The sequence below is a fragment of the Adelges cooleyi genome, unplaced genomic scaffold, assembly GCF_023614345.1.
Source record: "Adelges cooleyi isolate 19-005CV unplaced genomic scaffold, UGA_ACOO_1.1 ACOO_flye_CR_arks_rails_tigmint_CR_PRNA_167, whole genome shotgun sequence".
In the NCBI taxonomy this organism is placed as follows: Eukaryota; Metazoa; Arthropoda; class Insecta; order Hemiptera; family Adelgidae; genus Adelges; species Adelges cooleyi.
Window position 1 is genome coordinate 568,602 of NW_026095824.1, and position 24,749 is coordinate 593,350.

General features: G+C 33.7%; 2 protein-coding genes across 3 annotated transcripts in view; one reads left to right on the plus strand and one right to left on the minus strand.

The window, feature by feature from the left end:
* Positions 1–12,417, minus strand: part of LOC126832949 (discoidin domain-containing receptor 2-like) — a 141,857-nt gene extending 129,440 nt beyond the window's left edge. For both annotated transcript variants that reach the window (XM_050564010.1, XM_050564009.1), the window contains exon 1: positions 12,129–12,417. The gene's annotated coding sequence lies outside the window, so the exon portion shown is untranslated. The remainder of the gene's footprint in view (positions 1–12,128) is intronic.
* LOC126832950 (myrosinase 1-like) overlaps positions 1–24,749 on the plus strand; it is a 129,995-nt gene that overhangs the window by 76,133 nt on the left and 29,113 nt on the right. The window lies entirely within an intron of this gene.

The window sequence follows — 24,749 nt, forward strand, 5'->3', positions numbered from 1 at the left end:
CGTTATTGATTTCAGTATCGTACTTAAGGAATTAAAGTTGCGGTTTAAAAAAAACCATTAAGGTAATTAGTGCGTCGTTGGTTTTGAACCAACGACGCTAAAATTTAAAAAAAAAAGAGAGGCGACAAGGTTATTGGCCCATTGGATCTTTTTAACAGTATCATAAAATGTAAATGACTGGCAATAAAGTATTTATAGTTATCGCTTTTCGCTTCTATTATTTTGAATCATCGTTCATCATTTTCTGATGTTTTTTTTTTAACTATTTATTGAAATACAAGGAGTTTAATTTTTATATAATTGTATTATTTATTAATTATTAAATTATTTATTTAAATTACCTACTTAAAAGAGTTACGGAATTCTGGCTTCTACATCTTAATCAAGGACTTGTTATTATAATTAGGATTTTTCTAGAACCGAGAGCAAGATCATTTGGAGTGCGTGAAAGAGTATAAGGCTTTAAGAAAATTCAGTAAACAATTTTGCTACAAGACGGACTTATGCGTTTTTAAAATTTTTTTTTCTTTAAGAACAGACTAGACCCAAACACATCACCGTCACCCGCGTCGTTTGTCCGGTAATGCATGACGTGATGCTTTTTTTAGCAAATAATATTAAACATAGTACCTGCGTTTTGTGGTCGTCACCCACGTAGTGGCCGTTTAAATGCTCTAAAAGGATAAAAGGTTTAAAAAAGTAGAGCCGGAATAACACTTATACTTAAAATTAGCCGAATCATCTGTAATGCAAAATTCCCTCTGCCTTTCTCATTGAAGCTTATTGCGAGAAATCAATTTAAAATAATGTCAACAATTTTTTTAAATTATCATACTTAAATTTTTCACAGTAAGTATGTGCAAAAATGTTCCTCATAATTCTTATTGGCAAATTTATTTATATTTTTGAGTTAAGAATACACTAACAAACTTTTGTCACACAGGTAAACAAACAAAAAACAGACAAATACTTATATTTTATTATGTAATTATTTACAAGCCTACTCTCTACTTTGTATACTTGTAGGGATAAGAATACAACGCGGCTGCCCGTTATAAAATAATAATTATCTTTATTTTTCCATTTTTAATTGGCTCTTTTCGCTCTTCTCTTATTAAAAAAAAAAAAATCCCTAACGAGCACTACTCGGTTTTTTTCATGTACATATTATATTCTGTAGAATATTCGCTATTTCTGTTTCGCTCAAGTGATGTTGTTTTCTTCTCCACAACGTCTAATTGGGTATTAGTTCATGTTATACATATAATTTGATATGATACGCGCCACACACAACATTATCAATCTAGGCAAGTGCTCGCCGGACTGTCGATTTGTTATGTGCGCGACCGCAAAAGAATTTATCGTATAGGGGAAGAAGAGGGGGTGAACCCGACACCCCCCCTCCCCCACCACTGGGCGGAGGGGTACTCACTGACGGGTTTCCCTGGCCGGGGCACCGAGGTGATTTATGAACGTCCAACGCCATTTCCACGCTAAACATTTGAAAATCGTAGGTCGAGCCCCCCTCCCCCCCCCAAAATTACAGTGTTTTCCAACTGCCGTGCACTGTTCGAAACGCCTCTCCGACGAGTGGCAAACTGTTGATGCGGCAGCAGAATCGGCGGTGACGGGCCGCACGAATAAGACGGGAACATTGTTAAAGAGAAATAATGATTTTTCTTGTTTCGGGCAAGTAAGAATTTTCAATTTCACCGGATTCTTAAGGAGCTGTTCTCGACGGAAAAGAAAATACTATGTATGTACATTTTACACACGCGCTATACCGTGACACACTAGAGTAATGGATTTTCTATATATTATCAACTACAAAACACTTGTGTCGATTTCTAAATAAAACAAACCGTTTTTCCGCGTTATATCAAACACGGTCTCGTCCGAATATTATACCAATATTTATAATATACATACGTACAGTACATAGTACTATCATTCAAAGTAATAATATTATTATTATTCTTGATAAAAATGTCATTATATTATAGCCAAGATAAAATTAATTGTAAAATTATATTCTTCCAATGAAATATGAATTGTATATTTACCTACGTTCAATATAAAGTCATTACCCCGTTGAAGATAATTCAAAACCCAATTGGTCTATAGTCAAATTTTTTTAATTCTCATATAGTCATTGATTAGGTACTGAAAACAAAATTCGGCAATTTCTATTTATAGAAAATTCATAGTTAAAAATTACCTTTTTATACTGGAAGTTTAATTTGTGATAAGAGTAAAAAACTTATAATAATTATTGTATTTGTTTAAGAATGACGAATGTACGTTACGATTAGACAATTGCAAAGTTGTATTTTTATGATATTTTCTTTGTCAATGTTTTTGTTCATTCGTTGTCTTAAGACTTGCGAATGTGAGTGTAAATCCCAAAATCTCAAGCTTCCAAACACTGTCGATTCGCAACAGAGTATAACAAATAACACGGTTTTTATATTTTGTTGCGCTCTTAAGTTGTGTGTTTTTTATTATTATTACAAGACTCGGGAGTACCGAGAAATAAAAAAAAAAAATCGTAATAACACATTTTTACTTTTTACCGAGATTACGGCAACGCGAACATGTTTTTTTTCCATATTTAAAATTGTATTCGAATAATCTTCGACTTTTCATATTTACTCGCGGGGATAATATACGCGAGCGGCGTAGGGTGGTGGTTAAATGTTGCAATGTGGGCTTTTTAATCGAATTCCAGATGAAAAATGAAAAACGAAATACCAAGAACAAATGTTGTCCGAGATGGCAAACCGCGGTGCGTTTTACCGACGACCCGGGCAAAAGCAAAACAAAAGGTAAGTGCTGCATCCGCCAAAGATAATGTACGGCGGGGCGCAAACAAAATTTATACCTAATCGCGTTTCACGTCGTCTTTGTATAATGTCGACGGCGTTCATACTTTAATGCGTTCCGTCGCAAAGTGTTTTAAATGGAATAAAATACAAAGTCAATGTGTCGCCGGGGCTCGCTGGAAACGTTCACGGTGAAATCTCAATGTGTAATACGCCCCGGGGAACCGTTAAGCAATCCCGGTGCCGGTCCCCGTTCCCGATGCCGGACTGAGTTATCTTTAAAAATGTCCCTCCAACGCTCTCGTCTTGCCCCCGGTTGGCTTTGCCCGCCCGACCCGGACTAGATATTTCACACATCCGGTATCCTATACCGCCTTTAGTAATATTATTACTGTGTAGGTATCTGGCGTATACAGTACAACATACAGCACGCAGTTAACGCGCGCGTTGCATTGCATGCGGAGAAAAGAAAAGAGAAGAAAAGAAAACCCACCGATAGAAAAAAAATACCGCACATAAAATATATATGTCATTACGGCGTTTTCTTGCCGCTGCGACGCGTTTTTCGTTGGTCTGCACACGCCACGCCGTACGTTTTTATTCCACACAAGTAGTAGTATTATACATTAGTGTGTGTACATATGTGTGTAAAGTGCCGTATGCGGTATTTTATCAGGTACACGCGCAGCGCCTGGCGAAGGCCGTAACACGGAAAGGCAATAGAACAAATCTGGTCAAATTGCGCGCAATGGTCACGTTCAACCCGGCCGTTACCCTTTGTATACATCAACTCTTCCGGCAGTTTCCGTTCCCAGCCGGGTCGCTCCCCTATCCCCTCTTATCCCCCCTGCTCCCCTGCTGGCAAAACCAGGATAGACGTCGTTCGTACACGTCGTATATACTGTATTTTCTATATTGCCGCGTAAATACGTTGCCCTCGTAGCCGGCAACACAATATCACGCGCCCCGGACTCGAGTTATAGAAATTGTATGATAACCATTATTATGTTATTTTGTTACCGGTCAGAATCAGCACGAGCACGATGAGGAGGAGGAGCAGGAGACGTGCATTCGCGAGGTATAGGTAAAACCGTTGTAGTTGGGCTATACGCTGTATCGGACTAGGTAAATCCTTTTGGCGCCATTAAATTGTGGCCGAAAGCAGTGTACTCGAGTATCAATTAGTTGGCGAGCTTGTTACTATTGCGGCAGATAAGTTGAAAGTTATAAATTAGTTGCACTTGTATTTAACAGAGTAGACTGTTGAGGGCGAAAATGATCACAGTATCAATAAGTCTCAATCGCTATTGGATTCGGCGGTTACTCGAATAATTAGTAATTGATAACGACGTGAATACTAATGTATCAATCAGTAAACGTATAGTTGCATTATGACTTCGAAATCTGTTTCATAATCACAAAAACTATTTTGCCACACTCATTATGAGTTTTCACTTCCAAATGAGTCTCTTACACGGCTATTGCACCCACGCACTGGTTCTACACAATATAGTGATATTCTATAGATGCACAAAGCAGCTATCGTCGAGATGACTATATATACGTTTAGGGGGTTTTGTCTCGGTGTTCTGGACTTGCCAAGCGTTAACAGCACAGTCTGAATGCGTCAGACGGCCAATCAAGAAGTATGGAAAATATATTACAATGTGCATACAAGGTGGCGGGTAGGTACAAGTTGTATAATATATATGCATGTGTACATGTTATATACAATATGGTTGTCGATAACATTTATATATTATTCACTGTCGGTCCTCGCTGATTTCCCGTCATTTAAAACTCGATTTGAACTTTAACTGTGTATTTTATTTAATACTGTACCTATAAGCGAATGGTGGAAGAAGGGGGGGGGGAATACGTCGAAATGTTATTACATATATATATATATATACATATACATGTATTGCTATTATTATTACGAACTATGCATAGCTATGCGAATTATGGCAAGTTATTTTTCACAAAAACCCACCCACGTCGAAAGCATTCGCCATGTTTTGTTTTGAAATGCAAAAATCGCGATCACATTTTGCCGGCAAAAGTATTAATTGAAATGAAAATAACAAAAAATAACGAGAATCTGCGAAATTGAACATTTTTCCTTGTCGGAATGTTAAAAAAAAAAATATTTCATATATTGGGTAGGTACATACAGTTTAGAATAACATTACAAACATATCTGTATAGATATATATATATAGCTATAATAATCATTAATGTCGCTTTAATTTTACATATAGTATATGAATTATTAATTTTCATTTAAGATAGGGTTTTTAATATTTTTACACATATTTCCACAAGTGACTCTAACTTAAATTTCACCATCAACGAGGTAGTTGCTACAAAAAAAAAAAAAAATAATAACAGATGCAGCAGACGAACGAAAGATACTATCATATACTTGTGTGACTTATAAAAAGTGATGGAATTTAAAGAGATCTATCATAGTTATATGGATACGGTAAAACGTACAATATAATATAGCTATAATTCACTCCTGTGAAAATTGAATAAATCAAATATTATAAGAACTAGATATTTCCGATATAAACCGGATAAAGAAAGAACACCAGGCAAGTAATATAATTTATAATATGACAATTTGGGTTTGCAACCAACGTCTTTGTTGTGCAAAATCTTTTATCCGTCAGTTTTATACAAAACTTTTTGTTAACTCTCATTCCTCATTTTAATTTTAACTTATATTGTATTGAATTGCAATGTAATTAACGAAACGAAGCATTGCGAGAACGTAAATTGTATTATACTAAATAAACTCGTTTACACATTAACGGGCTACTCGTAATTTTCAATAAATTGTTCGGTTTTTTTTTTCTTGGCGCGAGTGTACACAAAAAAGTCTTCAATCGATTTGTTTTTTAGGCCGACTAGCTACTTGCCGTTTTACTCCGCCTATAATATATTGTTTTACAATGCCATTATAAACAGTGCCAACAAAAATATCTCGGATTTCTTCTTTTTATTTCCATGCATGAACCATTGTATATTCTTATTTCTTACTGTTCTCACCTACAGCCGTTAATACTACACGCTCAAATATAATATTATACATTATACTTTTTTCGGGTGTTCTAATAGTAACAACTATTGTGTTCAATGATGCTCAAGCTGACATCTCTGGTTAGCTCAGGCCAACCAAGGTCGATATCCAAGGCTTTAAACTCGCGTTAACTAATACAACTCATTATCGTGCCAACTATTTCATACATTTCGCTTAATAATTACCATTTACCTAGTCCTAGTTGTTTAATAAATCATTCTAGAAGTTAATCGTACGCCGGTACGTTGACGTCGGGTCGTTATTTAGCAAATAGTTGTTAAAAAAAAAATCAACGAACACATTGAGCAACATTGTTAGAAGGAACTTGCACATGCCGTTTAATTATAAACCGTTAGTATATTTAGGTAAACAAAAACAGCTGTCGTTGAAAAACCGTAAGCTTTAGTTTTATGTGCGTGTTGGTAAGACTCTACGGAGTTTGAAAAATTAAGGGTTCACTCGGTAAATGGCGTATTGGCCCGTGAGAAGTATTTGAAACGTTTTGTACATGTCTCCCCAGAGGAGCAAATACAGAAAGAGTAAACCGCCCCTACTTCGTTTCCAAATATAAAAACAGAAACGGATCGCTATTCGCTTGTGTTATCTTAATATTTTGTAAACTTCCAGATATTGTTACATTATACTCTTATTCATTGTTAAGAACACAATATTTTATTACGTTTCATGAAATTCCAGCTACTATATTTTGTAGACAATACTGTTTTCATCGTTTGAACAGTCAAAAAGTAAATATTTTCCCCATCATTCATTTAAAACACCCATCTTTGCGCGTTACATAATACTAAATAAATTAATAATATTAAATTATGTGCAGCTGTTTAGCAACGCGAATATCATAATTCATCAAGAAGTCATGTGTGATTATTTAAAATTCACTAGGTTTTGATAATAAAGCGTATATAAATACATAGCAGTTTACAATATACATAATATGTATGTTTTTCTTGTTGAAAAATATTTTTGTTGATGTTGTTTTACAAAACTATTAAATATTTAACTTTTTAAATATTTTCCATGGCTCTCTCACAAATGTTGAAACTTAAACGGTAACGATTATATTTAATTAACTTTTAAAATTAAGATTTTCTGAAAATGTTGACCGCTGGATAACCAGTTTTGGATAATTACTTTTAAACTTTAAACCACTTAAAAAGTAATTATTCAAAACGGGTTCCAGTCAAAATTTTCAGAAAATTATTCAAAAAGTTAACTAAATGTATACGTTACTATTTAAGTTTTAAAAGTTAACAGTGCTGTGGTAAAAAAATAAAAATTTGAATAATGTGAATTGTCGTTTAATAATATCGTTACAGCACTATTTAAAACGCCGGCAACAATTTGATGCCGTCAATAAAAAAACAGCGCACTATCGTCAATACAACACGTATTATATTATATTATATTATTATTATTTGTAAATGTATTTTTTTACATCCATTGTTAAACGAACCGACGTGCGCTAGCTTTAAAAAAGGTAACTCCCACAGTGCCACGCATTATTATTACACCGCGTAGTTAAAACGACAGGCCCGCACACATGAACGCCGCCGACGGGATAGGATTAGGGAAAAATGCACCGGGAAAAGGGATGAAAAAGGGGAAGGGGGGGGGAGCGGCATAGCTCCAGCTAATCTCTGCGGTCGAATTAATGGCACGTTATCGAACAAACGGACTTTGCGGGACGATTGTGCTGAAAACTGCCACCGCCGCCGTTGACTTTATATCATTATATTATTATACACAGACGATATACCGCGGCAGTTTGTCAACCGGCCTTGACTAATGGCCGCCACGTTCTAACAGTTCGATTGTAACCGTGTGATATCGTGTCTTTGTACTAAATACTACCAACAACAATAATAATAACAGAACGAGCGTTAAGACGACACCCCTTTTGTGTATGCCTCCCCTCGATAATTCAATTACAAAAGGTAGATGTTGTAAGGTAATTATTGTAATGTGGCAAAACATTAAAAAAAAAAAAACACCCTAAGCAGAGCCGCCGTCGTCTTATGGCTATGCAGGGTCCCCCTTGGACACACAGAGTTTGGGGGCCCTTTAAGAGAAAACAAAAAAAAAAAACAGTAAAGATGTAAATTATATTATTCCCTGTGCTCGTGTACTTAGGGTAAAGACGGAACTGACCATAAGAAACGAACGGTTCTCGGTTTTAGTGTTCCGTCGCGCTGACAATATAATAATAATGTGTTATTGTTTTTATGCTAATATACTTAATAGTATTATTTTCTAATATCAAAAACAACGCCCTACAACGATACATGGGCACCGTACACGAGTAGGTCAGGATGGATATCGTGCGGCGTGCGTTCCTGCGGGATAGAAAATATTATAAAAAGGGTGCGCGTCTATTGTGATGGAAATTTTCGCCGGGTGGCAGCTTCTTTTTTATTTTTTATTTTTACCCGTAAATGTTGTTGTTGCCGTTTATTGTATACGGGTGCGTGCGGTTTAAACGCTATCATTATACATGTTATTATTGCGAATCACGTTTAGCTAAACGCCGACATAAGTGCCCGGTGGCTTTTTTTTCACCAACACTGACAGCTATAGTCACACGCTTTAATTCGATTAATGGCGAGCCATTGTTTTCGCGCATGTCGTTTACAAGATATTCGTTGTTAGTTTCCTATAAGAACTCTAAATAAAACCCGAATAATAATATATGTTGTTTCATTTGCATCTACGCCTAACGCTGTTTGACAAATCTGCCGGATTAGACGGAGGATACAGACTTTGAAAACCTATCCGGCGACGGACCCGGCAATTGGTTTAATATAATGTGTATATGAAATACACATAAAATCCAAAGCGTTAAGGTTTTATTCGTCCGTCGATCGCCTTTAAAACAAGCTGAACAGCACATAAACAAATGTATAAAACACCGGTGTTGAAATTTAGGGCGAGCGAACTGCGGCGGTGTCGGCCGTTGGTAGGTATAGGACGATAGTGTGATTAAAAAGCTGGTTGTATATATTTCAAAACGAATCGTCTTATCTCGTGTTTCCATTAATCAAATTGAATCGTTCAAACGAGGCGGTTGCCGCAGCGCCAGTTAGTAGGTGATTACTTTACTTTTTTTTTCCTCGTTATTTAGTTTGTTAAATAAATAAAATAATAATCGATCATCGCGAACAACAACAACTTGGCTTGTTTTTTTTTTTTAATATTCCAATATAACTACTTAACGTTAAACGAAACAAGCGATTCGCTTACGGTCGATAAGTTTTCTTGTCTTTTTAAAACATTAAGAACGGTAGCATAGTTATTGTTTGCCGATTTCCATATTTAATCGTTATTATGTATATTTGAAATCAATAATGCACTTTTGAAAAGTCAAATAACATTCGGTAAATATTTTTCAACTGATCGAAACTTCTTTTGAATGATTTCTAAAAGTTTTTGTTTAAATATCTAGAGTTGTCCTTGTCGGGCACCCAACGTTTCAGATCGACATGTTTAAATATACATTCCGTGTTAAACTTTAAAGCTTATTAATATTAGTTTTTCACCTACCTTTTTAAAAGGTTATTATAATCTGTTTTATTAAAAAAAAAAAATAAGAGTTGGTAGAACAGTTGAAACAAACGTGTGGCCAACATAATTTTCATGATAACCTCCTATTATCTGTATTTTATTAAGACAACAGTCAAATGTAAATTCAAATCCGTTTCAGAGTTGCGATTTGAGTTTTATAACTCTGATATCAATTTGCTTATTTTAATTTCGAAGCTACGATGGTCTAAAGTCTTTTAATCAATGAACTCTTTCTCAGAACGGTCTGTATTAATACAAATCTGTTCAAAAGAGTTATTAATTTAATTTACGAATTACCTTACTTTACCTTATTCGATTGCGCATTTTAATTTTTTTTATAAAACGGTTTTCGTTAATCATTTTAATTGGACGGCGTGCGTTCGATAGTATATAAGTAATTAAATATAAATTAAATAAAATTAATAAGTAAAAAGAAAATAGCAACACTGTGACGGAACTTCTGCCGTTCGTCTCGCCACGAGAAGCCAGTTGGACAAATAAAGTACAAATTTAATTAATTATTAGGTACGGTGTAAGATGATTGAGTTTTCTCAAATAACATGATAATATATCAATATTATAGCTTATTCCAATCTTTAATTTAAAGGCACCGTGGTAAAATTTAAATGCTGATTTATTTGATGATTAAACAAACGCATAAATTATCTATGTCCTTTACGGTAAAAAGGAGAACTTTTCCTGTTTGTTGTTAATGTACTAAAGTAATACTTTACTTCTACAATACTCTACTTGAGCGCACTGGTCGAAAACATAGATTTTTTTTACAATGATAAACAGTTGGCTCGCAGTCAATATTATGCTTGTGTCAGTCCCGAATTTGATCAGACTGCCTTCCAAGGACAGACTACTAATTGAATTCTCCCGACTGTTCTTATATATTAATACATTGAAAATTATGTTTTCGTGTTGTTACCGATAGAAGCGGGTGCATGATAATATAGTGGTAACAATACAACAATAGAATCGCCACCGTCAAGACAGGTTGTAAAAAAAAAAAAAAATTGAAAAATGCGATTTGTAAGTAAAAAATAAGTCGAAAATATTTAAAATATTTTACTTTTTTTATTATAAACTTAAAACTGTTTTTATACTATGTATTATATTTTCAGTTATAAGTCCCACGATAAATGTTTCATAGTTATATTTTTCAATCGTTGACGAACAATGGCTATTAGGATTTAAAAAATGTTGTCATATCAATTTATACGTGTCTATGTATAACTCAGATAAAACCGGATAAATTGATAGTATTTTTATAATGGCATTTATTAATAATTTCATTTACTATCCATAGTATTAACAGTAATCCTAACCTAACCTTTATGAGAACAATCACTGACCACAATCAATATCGCGAACTTGTTCACGAAACCAGAGACAGATATAATTGAACACTAATTTCAATTACTCTGAACGAGACGTATATCAATACTTAAACACCGGCAAACGTTGTAATCCGTCAAGTCTCGTTCGAACTTCCATTATTTCTCATTAATATTATTGCAATTCAAATAGAACAATATTACATGGCACCGTAGTCTACCCGTGGCACTATTAAACGAATAAAGAAGCGCCGGCGTGGCTCGTTATTAAAGAAGGTTGGTTTTTTAAGTATATACAATATATTATGTGAGAAAACACGCGGTTATTATGATCGTTTCTCTTTGCTTTAAATCTAAAGCAATATTTTTCGCGTTTCACTTGGGTAAGTGCACTCCCCGGGTTGGTTTTCATTAATATCCTTACACCGGGTAAAAATTCAACAGGAACGCGTTGTATAGACTACCAGTGTAATAACGTCTCCCGGGCAATTAATATAATCGCTTGTTTCTAACCGACTTATCACACATAACGCCTTATATATGTATATATTGCCATGAGTTTTTCATGCAAATAAAAAAAGACCGTTAATAACGCGTAACTAACGTGGATGGGCAATCTTAATAGGTCAATGTCCACAGGCTGCAATAATGTAAATTCTATGTTTAATTTTCTTTTAGCGAGACCGGATAAAAGAAAACCGAACGGATGGAATTGTTAAGTACTCGCAGAGATCTCTTGGGTAAAATAATATAAATATGTTTAAGTTCGGTATAAATACTAAAAATGTTTATTGCTGTTTTATAATTACAGTTTTTATTTTCGGTTCGATGCCAGCTGAGAAGGTAATAATATTACAACGATGTGTTTTAATTAAAAACCATAATATTGGCGGAGACCAGGGGAGAGGGGCTTGGGAAACCTTAAAATTAGTGCTTTTCAAAATACTTAAATTACATTTTTTAGCGAGCAATTTGTTGAAATAAAAATAAATGTACTACTAATTTTAAGTTTTAAAGTTTTTAGAATGCCAAGCCCCCCTTTGAGCTCCGCCAATGATATTAATTATGTAAAACTCGCACACAAAACGGATTACAATTTTATAATAATTTTTTTTAATAATTGTAATCAAACCAATTTATATGTTGACATAATTACATGGGGTTTTCAACTGACTAGATCAAATCGAGATTGTAACGAAGAATTAAACGAATATAAAATAAAATTCCAACCGACCATGACGTGCAATCTTGATTTGTGTTCAACAAAAAATAACGATAATAAAAACGGCAATCGACACTCACCTCTGGCGCGGTATCTCCTTCCAAGTACATCCGAGGTCCGGGCAACACGTGAAAACGCACTTGCACAAACAAAAAAAAAAAAATGTAATGTTTAACCTGAACGAAAACGTTTCGTCCGGCCACAGGGCGACTTCCGGTCGAGAACCCCGGAGTTTTTCGCTAACCGGCGACGGCTGCCGAGTAGTATTTTTAAAAGAAAATTCGTTTATTTTTTTTTTTTAATAAATAAACAAATCGACGACAGATTTACTTGCGGCGACCGCGACGGCAAAGGCGACGGGACGCGACGGGCGCTAAGAATCGACTGCCGGTCGGCCACGCACCGGAGGAGCGCCGCAGCATCAAATTCGCCCTTTCGGCGCACCCTCTGCTCCCGGCTTTCCCCGCCACAAGCACCCGTTCGCATAACGTATATGCAGTCCACTCGGTCGGTTGGTAAACCGACAACAAAAAAAAACCCGACACCGGGGGCACATTCTTCGTTTAGGGGTGGGGGGGGGGGGGAAATGTCACCTGTGAAAACTTAACTATCGCAAACCGACGGTAAACGATAAACCGATCCGTCGAAATTGCATAGTTGAGCAGCGCAATTACAACAAGACGCGAGCGGTGTTGGCGTTTTGTGCGACGACCACCTGCTGATTTACCGGGACTCCTGACCCGGCCAGGCTACTTGGTTTGGCTATCCGGAATGTTTTATTTTCCAAGGGAGGCGCCGGTTGTCAGTAGTGACGGTAACCTGTTATCAATTTTGATAACAGTTGAAAAATGTTATTGTTACTACCAAAATAACAGTTACTGTTGTTTTCATATAGGTAGTAAAAAAATTGATAGGGCATAGATAGAGACAGTTAAGGGTTGGCACTCTACTAGCGACAAATATAATTGAATAAATCTATATCGCTTGGCATAAGGAAACCCAAAAAAATTGTATAAACAAAACTTCCTAGATGAAATCGATGCGGTGGTATTTCGATCAGCGAGAGCGGGTTACAGCACCGCAACCAAAAAAAACACCCTAGTATATACTGCTGGCCTGAATCCAGTGGAAGATAGAGTAATAAAATATTATAGATGAACGGAGAGAAATGTATAAATCAGAAAAAATGTATTTCCTGGAAAAATAAAGCTCTGGAATCATAAAGTGCTCTACGGCGGAACGAGCAAGAGAGGGGAGAAAGCATATAGTTTTTAGTAAAAAATTACTATATTGGGGTCACGGCGGTCACTAGTTTAATAGAAATAATAAATTTAAAAGTAATGTGTAAAAATAGTTTTTAGAAAAACCGTGTCGATTCAAATGGGAGGTCTTAAAATGGTTTTATAAAGATGTGTTGTTTTTGTGTGTCCGAAGACACATTAACTTATTTTCCTGTGGACCGATTTACTCGAGGTAGCACCTCTATAGATCCAAAATCGTATGCGGTTGGGAAAACCGAAAAACAATTTGACCGGTTTTGATTTTAGGGATTTAGGTCTGAAAATTGGGTCGAAGGTAGGTTAATTTAAGGGTTCTAATTGTAATAAAAATATGTCGAATAAAATTGATTTTATCTTATATCAATAACCTTTTTATCTTATATCTAACAACATAATCTGGATATTGTAATATGGATATAGTACTACTGTACTTTTTACCATAACTTTATAGCTGCCTACTACAAACAGTATAGTGTATCATTTTTGTCCGAGTTTACAAACTTTGTTGTACCGAACATTTTAATTTTATAAATATATTTTTTTATACATTATATAATAATTAAATAAAAACGAGTCAGTCTTTTGGTTACTAAAAGTTTTTTATCTATATTAAAATACACTGATTTTCAATATCCATTGATTTAAACGCCACAGCCTATAGGCTGTTTATATAGTGAATTATCAAATTATTTCTATAGACCATGTTATATTAATATATATAAATGAATTCGTTTAATCCGATGATGGCATAACGATTGTTAATCTGTATTGTGCCAAAAGGGTACGATTTTAATTTCTATAGATGTTTATAGATCGTATACAATAAATAAAGACTCTCAATAGGCCACCGTCTGGCTTTTGCTAAAAGCTATCCGTACTATATGAGTATCGTTTGTGTACAAAACAACTTCAAATTCCATTTCAACTTCAAAGTCGAATGAAAACCATGGGTGAACTGCTATTGAAGTTAATGGCGGGTAAAAGGCCTTAGTACAATTTACCGGATCTTTGTGCTCAATATATATATATATATATATATTTTGTATAGAAATATAAAACATAATACTGGCATTACCGGTAAGATCAACGAGTTCGGTAAATTGTTTTCACCGAAAAATGTGAGGACAAAGTTTATTTACATATTAACCTAAAGGCGTTGTCATTCTCGTAAAACATGTTGTTGATTAAAAAACGGTCCACCATAAAATACCAATCTTTCAAAAAAAACACACATAATTGATTATTGAAAAACTAAGAGGACGAAGTAGCGAAATTTGGTCTTAACCACTTAGTTTTTTTTAACCATGTTCTGTCACACTTGACACCGTTAAAAAAATTATTAATCAAGTTTTTTTTTTTTACTTTAATACTTCAAACACGTATTAAATGTATTGTGGGTTTTACTATTTAAGTTATATACAGCTTATAAGTATATTATATATAGTGGACACGCCTAGCCCGTATTTAAATTTTGGTATTACAGTATATAGTTTTCACGTTAATAATAAATAAATAATAGCGTTAATAATAATATTATTAATACTATCGCTTAGTAAATCGGAGTTTTCAATTAAAAATTTCCAAAAATATGTGCATGCGTTTCTTTGGTCATTATGTTTATTATGATTATCGTTATTATTTCTATTTCATATTTGTCGTTAAACCGTTGAAACTACAGTAAAATAAAAATAAAAATACTAGATAATAGTGGTAGTGGGGTTCGCTTTAATGGGTCATTAAAAAAAAAAAGTCATTCGAACTTGCGTTATTATTATTATTTCCATTGAATTCAAAAGCTTTGAACGACTCTCTCGTTTTTTCTTCTTTTATTTTTTCCATACGTTCCTGTAATGGATATTCCGACTATATATATATATATATGTGTGTGTATACCGTATTCTGCCATCGAAATACGTTTTATGAGTATTATGTGGAATATCAGAGACTAACGGACCGTTTACAAAGTTAGGTGAGATTTTGAGAACTGCTCCGGTAACCCAGCCGTCGGTTGTTGTGAGGGTCAAAACTGGGTGTATGCGAAAATAATAATGTAATGCACGAGATGTGTTTCCTATTGAACATTTATACAGGTCCGTCCGAATCTAATTTCGTTAATCGACTCATAGCGATGGTCGTGCGGTTTTCTAAAGACTGGCCAAAAGCAGAGCCCGCATAGAAGTTTCGTCCCTTTTGAGTTTTTGTCTTAACAGAAACCACACCGAAGACAAAGTTTAGCAACGATGGTTTTGCTCGCACGATGTTATTTGCACTGAACGGACTGTGTAATAATTAAAGTCCACAAAAGTTTATCCCGCCCGTTAATAAGTGATGAACAAGACGATACACGTCCGCCGGTCAAGTCCAATCGAACAACTTAGATAAATGATCAATTCTGTACGTCGAACCTGGTTAGACACACTGGTTCTCGTATCAAGGCGACGGAAATAATCGATAATCAACTCCAATCGGAAGGGAAACCACTTACAATTATTATTCAAGTATAATGTCGTCTCAAAACTTAATAACAGATGCTCAAGTGTATTCTTATTAAATTAATATTTGGTTTTAATTACTTATACATTGAACGAACATAGCATCGTACATGTATTTAATTTCGTACAAACAGAACAAGAGTTATTTCATTTGTCTTATCTTTGTGGGACACTCCGTAATTATTATCAAAATAGGTATAAAAAAACACGGTTTATTTGAGTAGTTGCGTACGTTAAGAAAACACATTATTGCAATATTTAACACGTTATTATGTTAACTTTGTCGAAGAACGCATTTAGGTAAACGTATCTTCGCAATTATTTAAATATAATGAGGTATGCAAACTATTTGCGCGCAATTCCAAGGTAAGCAACGAACGTAAACTGTGCCTAAAGTTGAAAAATGTAATTAGAAAATACCGCAATAGTCGTAACAAACGAAAAATAAATTATTCAAACAAAGAAATTGTTATTATCTTTTTAAGCATAAACTTAAAAAAATGTTCGGCTAACGTTGTGTGGTTGCTAACAATCTCGTACCGCAGAAACCCCTTTTTAGCATTACGGACAGCAGACCTATACCATCGCTCAGCGTTAAAAACTTAAAAGTTTAAGAATTCTTTCTATGTGTATTTTGTGGCGTGATTAACAATAACACAGACTGTGAGACACAAAATATGTAGATGTTTATTGGTGTGTTGTGCTACAAAACCGGATTTTTTTTTTTTAATTAAAATTTATATTTCTATAGAGTAGTCGCGCGTTGTATGATTTACAACAGTACTGATAGGAAGTGACGATTGTTTAGTACAAGAAAAATAAGATAAAAACTCAAAAATATTGTCATAGTAATAGTAATGTATGAGCTGAAATCATTGAAACAAATTGTAATTTACAGTTTCCAATTAAAAACAAACGCATACTCTGCACAGTGTTTACAAAAAGTAGACTCAAACGCATTATAAATAACGATGAACTGTTAATGTTCGTTTTAGGTTTTCGTAAGTATCCAGTTACTCTTGTTCTCAATTCAATTTTTCAATAATAATGAGGTGAAAACATGAACAGCTTACCCTAACGTTTCAGTATAAAATATATAATATGATTCGCGCATAATCCATAAATCATTTATTTCTAACAACGCGCTGAGACTCGAAGGGGTTCTTTTGTTATTGATAAAAAATAATATGAATACAATCATATTTAATGGTTTATATTATATTTTACTTCTATAGTGTAAAGAGTATTATTATCAATTAGGGGTATTGTGAACAAATACCATAAATCCCCAAAATTCCTGTAATGTCCACAATGTTATTTATATAATTTAAATTCCAAAAGTATATTTTTATAAAAAAAAAAAAACACAACTTAAATTGCATGGTATTATTCTTAATAATATCATTCTAAATACTATTTTAAAAATAGTTATTTGGTTTTAAACTTATTATTTAACGGATGAACAAAAATACAGGTATATAACAATTATTTAAAGTTGAAAAATATGTAAATCTGTATTGGCAGTTTTTCTCGATTTCAAAAAACAAGTTGTATAATTTTTGTGTATACAACTGTCCCACAATCTAGAGGGTTTTAAAATGTGACGACTAATTTGTATGAAATTGTTAAGGGAAAAAAACTGCCGTACATACAAATGATAAATTAACATGCATGTACTACATTCAAAATATTTAAAATAATTGCTAGATACTCCTAAACGGAATTTATTAATTTGGAACTAATTTCGGGTATTTTTAAAAATGTACAGAGCGCCGTAATTTTTAAGTTAAAATGCAAAATTATCTATTCAAAATTTGATATATTTTGTACCCCCAAAACTGGAAAAACAAATTTGAACGTTTTTTTCAACGTTACACTTTGAGTCGCTATAACTTAACGAAAAACTGTCGAATCGAGGCAAATAGTTTTTAGAACATTTATCAGGCAAGCCTATTTTGATAAATTGCCTCAAACCCCATTTTTGACAACCCTCCCGACCCTGGCCTGGGGTGGCTGGAAGTTTTCTTTATGACTCGAGATCTGAAAATTAGACTAAAGGTAGGTCTAGCTTTTATCTATACAACATTAAAGATGGCAACAATAACATCAATATTTTTTCATTTACAAAAAAAACCCAATAAGTTGCTTAAAAAACATAAATGTGGATTTTGAAGGCAATTGTGGGCTTACAATTTTGAAATTTAGTAAATGTATATTAGCATAAGTAAATATAAAAAAATAAAAATCTATTGCAAGCTTAAAATTGTAATCATTGACCGTAAAATAATATACATAATACAATAATGATATAAAACATAATACTAACAGGGCATGTAAGTAGGTCCAGCGAACCGACGCGGGAACGCTGTGCTGTTTAGGTTGACTTGGTGGTTTTCGCACATGCACATTGGAATCCTTGTTTGGTAAATACCAGATTGGTATTACACTAAAACCAATATCCGTATGTCCATACATGTCACGAGTATATAAAGGCGTTCTGCTTGGAATATTAATACATTTTATGTAAATACAAGGTTTCGACATGAGTACGACAACGTACACAAAAGCATCAACTCTTTGAATGTTCTTTGTACATACAATAGATTGTATTATTATATACACGATTGTATATATTCAATATTGTAAGTACACTATATTGAGACCCAAACGGCCTAACCGTTACTTTGGTTATTTTTCCTTTATAAAGCTATTGGGCTTACAGTTATTGCTTATTATAACAAATTTCATACTTGCATTTATACACACACAAAAAAATGGTATAAACTTATTTTAATGTATGTAAAATGTATATTACGCATACGTAACCGGTTAATATTTAGAAATGATATAAAAAAAAGTGCATTATTGGAATTTCAAATAACGTTTTAGAATACTTATATAAAAAAAAAAAAAGTTTATTGTTATAAAATTTAATTTTCAGTGTTACTTCCAAGTATGTAAGTATTTTTTTTTTTAATCGACTGCAATTTTGTTTACCTACTTTTAAACTACAACAGTTTTAGTAAAATAAAAACCGAAGTTTTTACATGCCAAAATTGAAAAACTGTGAAGATAAAGAACTAATAAATATTTATTCAACAGTAATATAAATATTAAAAAATAATTTTAAAATAATGTCCTGTTTGACGCGATTAAAGCTGTCGTGAATTTAAAAATTATTTAAATACGTGCCCACGGGTTGTCACTTGTCAGTTTTGCGCTGTCATTTCAGATTAATTGCATATTATGACTTTGGTCAGTTTGAAAATTAACTTTATGAGTTTAAAACGTCAACTAAAAATTGAGAACACGTGGATATACATACCTGTAAAATATACTGGCTAACAACAAAATTGAATAAGTATAACGACTAACATCTAATAATAATATTAATAATATGAATATTGAATATTTTTTGTAATTGTTTTGAATGTCGAGGGAGTGTACAGAAATGTAAATATTTTCTATACAGATGAGTGTTGGAAAAAAGATTAAAAATGTCCACACCCCACACCGGTAGCAACAGCTAACTACCGTGTGCGTTATTAGAGCAAACAGAAAAGTATCCAAAAATAATAATGAAATATTATTTTTTCAAAGTTTACTTACTCAGGATGGACGCAAAGAAGGTGTGATGTTTGAGCGCACGCGCTATTTACCTCGGTACGGTATGTTGTTTTAGGATGCGACAGGCTACCCATTTTACACCAGAGACCACCCTACACCGTGTTATGTGTTTATAATGTAAGTGTAGTTATAAAAGATTATCGAAAATCAGCCCTTCTATAATATAATAACGGCGACTCCAATGTACACACACACACACACACACACAAAACCGAGTAAACATAAAAACGACATAGTTTGTAGTCATCACTTATAGCGTTTAAAAACAATATATATATAATATTCTTTCGTCCGATGTCTTTAACGCGAATCTCAAATATTTTTCAAAACGTTTCAGACGAATTTTATTGAAGTAGGTATGTAATAAATGTATAGGTTTTTAGGTTTCCTGTAATAAACGATAATACAGCGAGGTTCTTTAAGTTTGCTTATTGGGCCGGGACCGATCCAGCCCCCCCGCCCCGTTCTGCTAACGATCAACGCGCGTGTATTGTTAAAATAATATTTGAGTTTATATTACCAGTAATAAATAATATAATTTGTTTTCACAATAAACTTTCCTCGCGCCTATCGTCGTGTTTGTCATTGTGTCATTCGGCGTAAAGACTTTTCCAATACTATGTTTGTCTACCACGATGGACTTACGGGTGTCTCGTTCGATGGCCGACTTACCGGCTGTATTTACCGACAATCAAATGAAATACCAACAAAGACACGTCCCGACCGTTCGAATGGCATGTAAGTGTACTAAAAAAAAAGAAAAGAAAAAGCAACATACCTACCTATAGTAGTATGACTTTGCTCAGTCGTCGTTTCGCATAAAAAGAACAATCTAGACCGGCAGTTGCGTTTGGCCGAGCACAGCGTTCGGATGACAAAACACTGTTATTTCATTGTGTGTAATAATATAAGAACCTCTTCCGGCAAGACAAAATATGTTACGAGAATGCGAAGATTGATCTGTTCAGCTCGAATGCGAATCCAAAGGTACACCATACGTTCTTCTATATTGTGTCTGTGTATAAGATGGTATTTTCCTATGGTAACCCACGAATTCAACACAAAGGTTCCGGGTATTTAGAACATTTTTTCTCAAGACAATTTGACAAAAAAAAAAAAAATCAAGCTTTTAACACCCGAAACATTATGTACACCCGAATACCCAAGTGACCACGAGTAAGGTTAAAACCGGAAGTATACACCAACATTATGATATTACATGTAAACAGACTGATCGATGACTTATTTCCGAAGAATCTGGATATCCAAACCTGGATTTCACGGATTATCCGGATTTTTAGATTTGAGCATTTTTTTAAGTGATATTTAAATTCCAATAATTTGCCATATCCGATTTTTTCAAATCCGAATATAATCAATGTTAGAACTGAGCTCTGTTGTAATACAACATTTTAAATCAGTAAACATACTAAACAAAAAAACAGTTTAGTTTAAAGCTATTTGAAATCGCATACATTATCCGGATTCCGTGGACTCCTAGTTATGAGACTAAATACTTTAGAAACCTATTGAAAGTTTCAATAACTCTTTGTCACGACTGTTGTATGCACATACAACTGTCACTGAATGAATTCGTTTTAGTTGGTAAAAGGCGTTTTGTATATGCTAAATAGGTACTCGAATGCGTTCTATTTTAATGTTGCCTATATGCACTCACATTTTACTATAGACATCCGTGATCCGACTCGCACTTGTATAAACAAATTATGGGTGCTTCTCTGTTTCAGTGGTATAGTAGTTAATACTTATTTTTAATTATCGCCGACTAATACAGACTCTGCAAATTTTTTGAACGCTTTGAACGATTTGTGCTATGCGTGGCATCCGCTTAACAATTGTTTTGATAAATCAAAACCTCAATATTGAAGTTGAAAACAAATCTGAAATATTCTCTCTTAATTTACTACACTATGCATTATTGACAAAATAAGGTCAGTTATAATATGAATGTCAGTAATAGTAGATTGAAACGACAAAACGGATAGTCCTTTAATGTCCTATGTCAATGTACTATGTTGTCGTCGAGGGTATGAAATATAAATACACAATTTGTTTAGGTCTCTTTTGTTCGTTCTAATAATGTCGCACGAGGAAAATAGACGTTGTCGAAACGAAAAGCCGTAGTACAGTAGCTTCCGGATCCGGACTCTTATACACTCAGTAAAAATACTCGAAACTTAACGACGTCGTAAAAATACCTACCTCTCAAAGAATTTAGTTGATATAAATATATTTTATCGTCGATATTCTATTAGGACGACGACCGTAAAAAGACACTAGTTTATTAAAGTGAAACGGAAAAGGAAATGCAAATACTAAAAAAAAAAAGAAAAAAATGAATAAATAAATGACAAAGGTACTCGTAAAAATATAATAACAACAATGATAATATTACTATAATGCCCGGGCCATAATAAATATTTAGATTTGCGTCGAGGGACATATTACAATCGTAAAAAAAAGCTTTTGCCGTTTGCGCACATTATATCACTACTGTTGTGTATGTTCGCATACCATATACACAGCTAATATAAATATTAATATTATTCTTTATTTTTAGGTGTTGTTATAAAATGTGTTCATTTAAATCCCGAGATTAGCGCAAATGCATATATTTTTTTTTGTTTTATTACCGACGTCAACGGACTACACGGTTTTTTTTTTCATAATTACTTTAATATTTATTACCTGTACCGTACATGTTTCTAGTACTAATTATTACAAATGGTGGTGTTTTCTAACACAACGCTAATATCACCTTCGTACTATGTTCATGTAAAACTCTCTTCATAACAAACGTGAAACCGAATAGTCTGCCATATTAATTGTTGTTATTATACTTGATAGAAGAGAAGGTATACCCTGTACAGTATACACACACGAACGGTTCGCGGTATTATATTATCCGCTAATGATTAATGCAAACTCCATTGGCCCTGACCGCGTGCACCGCTTATACATACGCTTAACTTTGCTGTTTGTATTCGGCTGACGTCTTACTCTGTCGATTCGGTATTAAGATCCCACCAGGACGAACCCTCGCAGCCACAACGGCCACATTAAAAAGTCATTAATAATCCAAAGAGCAGCGAACGACTGCTAAAAATAGCGTTTTAAATTTTTTCTCAAAACATAATAATAAACTACGATTGCAATTGTGTGCGTTCAACGTTGAGAAAAAACCTCAATATCTTAATAAGGATATCACCTCGTCGATCCTCCGAATCCGAATTTAATGAGTCTAGCTTCAATTTGTGTGTGTATAATAATATGTAATTAAAGTTTGAGTATTGCAAATAAATAATATTATTTTTTTGAAATGTTTAGTAGTCGAACGAAAACAAATTTGAGATTAACAAGCCCTGAAGAAACTCTTACTATTTTAAACGAACGAAAATACCGAAATCGTAGATCACTCTATAAGAGGTGTCATTCTATTAAAGTGACTTTTCTCCACCAAAATTATTGCATATAACTCATAAAAAACCTTATATAGGTACGTCTAAAGTTATACCACGAAGCTAATGAAAATTAGCCAAAAATAAGTTTTTTTAATGACTTATTTTTATTATTTTTTAATTATTGCGGTTATATCAATGTCATAAATTTGTTGCTGACATTTGGAACATTGCACGTGCCATCTGAGCGATTTTCACCTGTCATTGCTAAAAAATACAAATTAATTAATTTTCGTATAGCGAATACCCATGTTAAATTATTATGGTGTCAACCGCAATATTGGGTTTAACTAAATGTACTATAACATCCTACACATTCATATTGGTCTAAAATAGTGCAGATGTAAGACCACGATATTTTATTGCATGCGGGCCAAAATTAAGATTTGTACAATAGACAGGTGGTGATAACCCTCAGACCGTGTCAATCACTAACGTATCATTGTAGCTCAAACGCCAAACATCATTTACCATATTTGTTAAGGTTATCCTGCTTATAGTTATCATCCAATCAGAAATGGTGCGAAAATAGTCACCTTCGCTTGTTTGTACGGTCAGCCCGACCATGGCTATAAAAAATACGTACACTAAAAAACAGTTGATTTATTTATGAGCGAATCTTTGGTCAGTACTGGCTTTACTGATGTATATGCGGTCGTTAAGCCGCATTAATTCGATGTGAATTGTTAAGCTAATGTGCATTAGCGTTTTTGGGTTTATATGCAATTGTCTAACGTTAGAGTTAGATTTAGTTCAGCAAGCTGCAAGATGAATAGAATTAAATAGTTTATTAGGCTTTAGCATTAAGTTAATGCGCATTATTTTATTTATTACTTGTTTTTTGTGTATCAAATTAACTTTATTCGCATGCAGGTAATGTGAGTTGTTAACGTATGTTATTAATGCATCATGCAAGCCTAGTACATATTGACAGTACAACTCGATGCGAATTAACGACTGCATTAATATTAAAAGTAGGATATTTGTATTAAGTTTTAATTTTATTAAACATTTTTAGTTATTGTTTTTTTCTAACGGGTCACCTGGATGAGATTTGTATAATAATTATAGATATTATACGGATGGTCGTGGACTGCCTCTTCTTCGTGGAGCATATAGTCCATGCCTATGATTATAATAAATTAACCATGTCATTATAATATCGAATTCGATATTGGCTTTTACTACACATACAATATGAATTATTATAGAATTTAGAATTCTATTTTAGATGGTCTGAATGTATTATTACTTTGAACCACGTGTGCAGACACAATAAATATTACCTTCGACCTTTCCGGACAACTAGCCATAATATCACAAAATATATTCAATTTGTTTGGATTGGTTATCTTCAGACATGTTAATCACCATAATAAAAAAGAATTATGTACAAATGTACAATTGACTATAACGACGAAACCGACTATGTTAAATCAATTAGTTCATACTAGACGTAAAACATAATTAGATCGACCACGCAATAAATATTTTTAGCAACACGATTGCGGACTCGACACTAATAATGAACCATACAAATTAAGGAATAAAGTCCGTTCGTCGTTTAAATCGGTTGCTATAAAAGTACATGTTTGCCATTTTCTATGTATGAGCGTTTAACTAACGGTTCTAAGATATATGTTAAACGGGCTAATTTGTACGGCTAAAACTATAAAACGTTTTCAATTAAAAACAATTTGTGTAATCAACGTTCGCTATATGATCCCATATCATAATAATATGTATTATACAAAAATAAAAACAAACAATAAATTGTAGTTAGCAACAAAAAAAACAGGCGCCGCTACGATGCCAAGGTGAAT